The 6000-nt window shown below is 47.9% G+C and overlaps 1 long non-coding RNA gene across 1 annotated transcript in view; it reads right to left on the minus strand.

The window, feature by feature from the left end:
• LOC113974233 overlaps positions 1–206 on the minus strand; it is a 37729-nt gene extending 37523 nt beyond the window's left edge. Inside the window, exon 1 of the long non-coding RNA XR_003536483.1 lies at positions 71–206. This is a non-coding gene — a long non-coding RNA (uncharacterized LOC113974233). The remainder of the gene's footprint in view (positions 1–70) is intronic.
• Between the last annotated feature and the right edge of the window lie 5794 nt (positions 207–6000).

Raw genomic sequence — 6000 nt, forward strand, 5'->3', positions numbered from 1 at the left:
GCCGTCTTCATGCCAGCACTGCCCAAGGGGAAGGGATGGGTTCAGTCTTCCAGGAGCAGTGATAACTCACCGTGAAACTTCAGCCAAAGGCTCAGCAGCACCACTTCCACACGGCATTTAATGTTCCGCTGCTGAGCCTCCTGTTTATTTAAGCAAAGAAAACAAAACAAAATTAAAACCATTACTTCATTTTGTAACTTGGAGGGGAACAGCCTGGCTTTGAGGTCAGCTTTCCTTTCATGCTTTGGTTTGAGCACTATATACTGTGCTCATAGTAGTATCTGTTTCTCACCACTTCTTTAGATGTCTTTATTTCTCCAAAGCAAATCTCCTCCCTCTTTACTCCACACCTGGAATAAGAGAAGTTTTTTTTACTCCCCACCCTCACTCCTTTCATTTTGCCTCAGCATTGTGTTCCCATTCAACCTTATAATAATTTACCTGCTTTTCCCGTGGATTTTTTTAATATCAAGCTCTCTCCTTGATAAAAATATTTGGGTCAGGTATTTTATATCATCAACTGTTCAAGCCCACCAGACGTGAATATGGTGTTCTAACATCACACTTTATGAAGGAACATGAAAAAAGAAAATCCAGCACTAAATCTCTTCTACGAAGTTTTCCAAAAAGCCTTTGTGGGGATTCAAAGTGCTCTCCTAGCAAGTCATTAAGGTGAGAAGGCAGAAAAGTTTAAAAATAGCCAAAGCAGACAAGCACAGAGCTCTGTATAACCCTGGAGACTCCAGCAGGAACACTGAGTATTGCTGCAAATGAGCAGGGCTTCAGCATCATCTGGTCCCATGGCAGCTCCAGAATCCTGAACAAACCCTCCTGAGGACCAATAATCTGGGTCTGAGAGGGAGCAAGGAGTGGAATGCCAGGTGTATTTCCACAGTGAACTAAGGTCTGTCCCAGCTCTTTACAGGATACATTCACATCAGGCAGAATAACGTCACCCAGGAGAGGCTTGAGAGCTTCCACTTGGCAAAGTCTTCTACTAGACTACACAAATATCTTATTTTGTATTCAGCAGTACTGTAGTCTGCTGCACAAAACTAAACCTCATAATGAAAATTAGAAGTCATATGCTTGAGGAAATAGTTATTGCTAATTGAAAATTAAAACCTGCAAAATTAAGGCAACTCTCTGTGCAAAGGAACCCAAAAGCTCCATTCTGATTTCCATGGTGCTGAAATACATGACTGAGGTGAGCTGGCAGGTCCAGGCCCACCCGAAGAGACACTCAAGAAAACGCTGCCACAAAAGCTGTGATTAATTCCAATGTAGGAAAACACCTCAATGACATGTCTGCTTTGAGCAGGCTACCAATGTAAGAGCAAGGTCCAAGAGAGATCAGTATTAACACACGTTTAATTTCAGCTGAAGAGGCCTGAAGGAAACAGAATGACTTGCAAGGAGCAAAGAACACAAGTTGTTTCTGTACTTCTTGTCAGAACTAACAGGCACCCAGCCACAAAAACACACATTCCTGTACAGCACTGTACAGGAAACTTCTTTATGTCTTTATTTCTTATTTAACACCAGTATGAGTGGCACTTGATGAATCAATAGACTCCAGCTGACATGAACTAATACTTAAATGAAACTTATTCCCTACTAACTAATTCACTTTCAAACTTCATCTTAATCAAGCTTGAAAATTCGTTTTTGTAAATGTTAACAGCATTAACAAGACTTGTGTGTGGCCCACTATAGATGTGTACATGACTAATAAAGTAGATCCTAACCCACAAGTAAGACAGAAGCTGTCAGTGGTTTAACCACATGAAAATGATGGGGTATCCTGGACTAAGTTGTGTCATCACCTTGAAAATGCTGAACACAAAACCAAAGCACAGATCCCAAGCTTTGGATGTAAGCAGTCTGACTTATTGCAAATCATTGACAACCACATATAGAGATGGAATTGATGGAGAGATGGCTTTGGGAAAGGCATGGGGAAAAAATTTCTCTCAATGGTGAAACTGAACAAGTTTCCCTTTTTTTTCTTGGCAACAAAAATAAATCACAACAACATTTTACTGTCAAAATGAAGGAAGGGGGCAAGGGAAGCTGTTTTAAAAGCTGGTTTAGAAGTATCTTTTATCTTAAAAAGGGAAAATTTTAATCTGCCCAAAGAGGTGGGATAAGAACTTTCTACAAGTCAGAAAGGGGAACACTCCCAAGTGCTCCCCACTTCAGGTTTTGGAGCCTTCCTCTCTTCTTTTGAGGTGGGAGAGCATCTCAGCCTGAAAAGGGCAACTTCGAACCCTCCCTCTTGCCTTCAGGGATCTGAAGTGTCCCATGTCCCCTACCGGGACTGTGACAGTGCAAGCCCCCGCTGTCTCAGCACGGACTCACCGGCTGCATTCGGGGAACTGGCCACTCCTCGGACCCTCAAACCCAGCATTGTTCACTCAACCACAGCGGCGCTCAGAGCCCTCCCTCACTCACACACACCGGCGGGCTGAGTTTCCACAAACCAAGTAACAAGCACCAGCCAGAGTAATTAAGGAAAAAAAAACAAAACCCACGAAAAAACCCTAAAAAACAAAAGCATGGAAATTCTTACTCGGCAGCTCAACTTTACCGAGCAGCGCATCCCAGACGCGGGAGTCCTGCAGACCTGTCCCTGCTCCCCGCGCTACCCACGGACCCACCGAGCGCGGCCGGGACGGCTCCTCGCACAGCCCCGCCGGGGTTCGGGGAGGGGGCTCGGGAGCCTCCGCGGCTGCCGCGGGGCGAGCTCGGGGGCTGCGTTGCCCGGCGGGGGCAGCGGGACCCGGTGGGACCCGGCTGGGCAGGGGAGGCTGCAGGGACCCGGTACAGCCCCGCCGGGATCCCCGGCACTTCCCCGGCCGCAGCTGCAGCCTGCCCGCCCAGCCGGGGCAGCCCCTCGGTGCCCGCTGACGGACCGGACCGATCCCAGCCGGGGCAGCCCCTCGGTGCCCGCTGACCGGGCAGGTGGGACCGGTCCAGGCGGGGCAGCCTCCGCTCCGCACCCACCTCCTCCCCGGGGGCTCGGGCAGCTCCGCCGAGCTCCTCAGCCCCTGCCCGGGGCTCCGGCAGCTCCGCCCGGGGCTCCGGGGGCTCCTCCGGCCGCAGCACCCCCTGGGCCCGGCTGATCCCGGGCCCGGCTCCCGGCGGAGCGGGGCGGGCTCTGCGTCCAGTCTCAGTCACCAGGACATGAAAGGCTGCAGAGGAAAACGCAGCTTTAAGGTGCTCGGAATTTCTCCATCCCTGTTGGCGAGTATTGAAAGGACGTTCAGAGTATTGAAAGGAAGGTCAGAGACATTCAGCTCTAGATTAAGCAGAGAAGAATTGACACACTGCTTGGGTCACAACAAGATCCTGCCCTTACCCCTTCCCTCCATCCTTTTCCCTTTCTTTTCCTTCTGCATTCCCTTCTTCCTTCTGCCTTCTACAATATAGAGATCCATTTACTAACCACCTGAAGCATATTTGAAAGATAGTTAATAGCATTTCAATGTTTAATAAAAACACTGAAATTGTCTTTTGCAAGTAGTTTTTTTGCTTTAAGTTTTAGCTCATTTGTTCGTGAGTTCGCAAAAAAATACCTACTTTTCTAGTTTCACAGCACAGGACAGAAAGAGTATGAGAGGCAGGCTCAGTAACAAGGTTATTAGTGGATTTAAACTATTAGGATGTGATTACAAAAAAAGCCATTATCAGTAACTGGGTGTTGCGGGTGTCACATGAAAGCATTCTGGAGAAGCCACTGCATCACAGAAGACAAGAATCTTGTGCTCCCAAAGTGGAGGCAACAAATATGCTCTTATAGACTTTCTTAAACATAACATCACAGAGCCTGAAACCAGCCTTTCACACTGATGAAATGCGAAGTATTTCCTTATACTACCAGGTAATTAAATAGTAGTTCAAGTGGAAAGGAATGTTATTTGGAAGGACAGGATATGATATCTTATTAGCAACACTTCTGAACCCTAAGAACTGCTGGTTCAATAGCACAGCACTTCTTCAATTGCTTTGTGCTTCATAGCTCTAAAGCACTTCTAAAATCAAGCACACAACATTTAGTCCTCAGAGACAAAATTATCTCCTATTTGAGTGGCAAAGCACACAAGTGACCCATCGTAGCTGCACAAGGAGTCTGAATTCTTATATCTTGGCTGCAATCTTGCCTCTCCAAGAACCAGCCATACCATTTCTCGCATACTTCTACAGCATCCAAGAACAATATTCTAACTGTCCAATACATTTTTCCTCATGTTAGCATTGGAAGCCATTTATGAAGCTACCTTAAAGCTGGTTATTCCTCTACTACCACATGCAACTACATCCCAGTATCTGAGTATTGATACTTGTGTTGCAAAAGACGTGTGTTCGTCAGAAGTAATTCTGGCAAGTCTGAAACTAGAATGTCACTGCTAGTTTTAAGATAAAAACCTTCAAAGGTGTATTTAGTACTAGTCTAAATCTTTCTTCTGCTGGTGTACTGAGGAGGATTTTCACTTTGTTACTTATGAAAATCCAGGGATGTCTTTTTATCTGTAACCATACATGAATTTTCAGTTTCATAAAGTAACTGAAGTCCTAACACCTTGTTAAGAGCTTGTCACCTTGAGAGAAGTTAAATACTGCTGGTGTTTTAAGGGCTGGATGTTATGGCAGTTAACAGCTGCATTCCTTCCTCGAGGAGGCAGCAGTAGGGAAAGTTAGTCTTCCTTTAAATTAGTTCCTCGGTTTAAGAAAACTCCCTGTAGGTATTAGTGATTTGTAGAACTGGCATTGCTGCCCTGCCTGAGTGGGCACTTCAGTCTCAGCCCCTGGAAGTGTCCCAGCCCAGCTCCTGGACTGTGCCTCCTCTGCAGAGCCAGGCCTGTCAAGCTCACTTTATCCTCACAGATCCAGGCATTCCTGAGGACGCAGCTCCTGCAATAACCCATCCCCTTGATTCCTAGTAGATTATACTTAGGACAAATTCTCCCATACATAGAATCTCGCAGGAAGACATCAAAACCTTAATGGATACTTATGTTCCAGGTAAATGGCCTGTGCTCCTGCTGCAAAGAGCATGAGCTGCCTCAGGAGTGACCCCACAGCCCGTGTCCTGAGCCAAGGAACGCTGGAGAGGGGGCATTTGCAGAGCCCACAGCACCCCAGGATGGCAGCACGGCACCCCGGGAGGGCAGCACGGCACCCCGGGAGGGCAGCACGGCACCCCAGCATTCGTTCAAAGTGTCCATGCAGAGTCAAGAAAAGTCTTCCAGCTCCAAGACACCGAGGCCCAAGTGCCCAGGGGAGCAGCCTGGGTTCTTTCAGCAGCGCACTGAGACACTGCAGTGGTGTTTTCTCAGCCCTTCTGTCCCCTTCCCAAGGCTACATCAGCAAGGATGAAAAGCACTGGCCCACACAAGTGAAACAGGCCTGCAGACACAGAGGCAGGTGCAGAACAGGAGTCCCGTGCTCAGCCCCAGAGCAGCAGAAACAAAAGCCACACGCAAAGGGTTGAACACAGCTCGAGTCTCTGGTCACTGGGTAAATGTTTACAGGGGCTGCAAAGGGAAAGGAGATGGGAGAAAACATTTGCAAGTAAAACAGGTGAGTTAAAACAGACAGTTCTCCCAATACCTACAGTGGCAGTGACAACCCCACATCCCCAGCAGCACCTGGCACAGGTGAGGGAGGGGGAGGAACCACCTCCCAGGCCTCAGGACCCAAACTCTGGAGGAGCAGTGCTCAGGCAGGCACTCGTTGTAGGAGTCACCATTTGCAGCTACTGCAGGAACAAGCACAGCACAGATGAGTCAAGAGGCCCAAGGACAAGTGTGTGGAACCCCTGTGACCACCCCCGGGCACAGCTCTGCTCCAGGGCAGGCACAGGAAGCACAGGGTGCAGACTGACAGGAGAGCACAGCCCGCTGAGCTGCCCAGGAGGAAAACGTGCCACTTGAGAAAAGAGGATACATTCTTCCCCATTTTTATTTATCTGACAAAGTAATTGAGAAAAAAAAACCA

This window comes from Neopelma chrysocephalum, unplaced genomic scaffold, assembly GCF_003984885.1.
Source record: "Neopelma chrysocephalum unplaced genomic scaffold, ASM398488v2 Primary Assembly neopelma1_119, whole genome shotgun sequence".
NCBI classification, from domain to species: domain Eukaryota; kingdom Metazoa; phylum Chordata; class Aves; order Passeriformes; family Pipridae; genus Neopelma; species Neopelma chrysocephalum.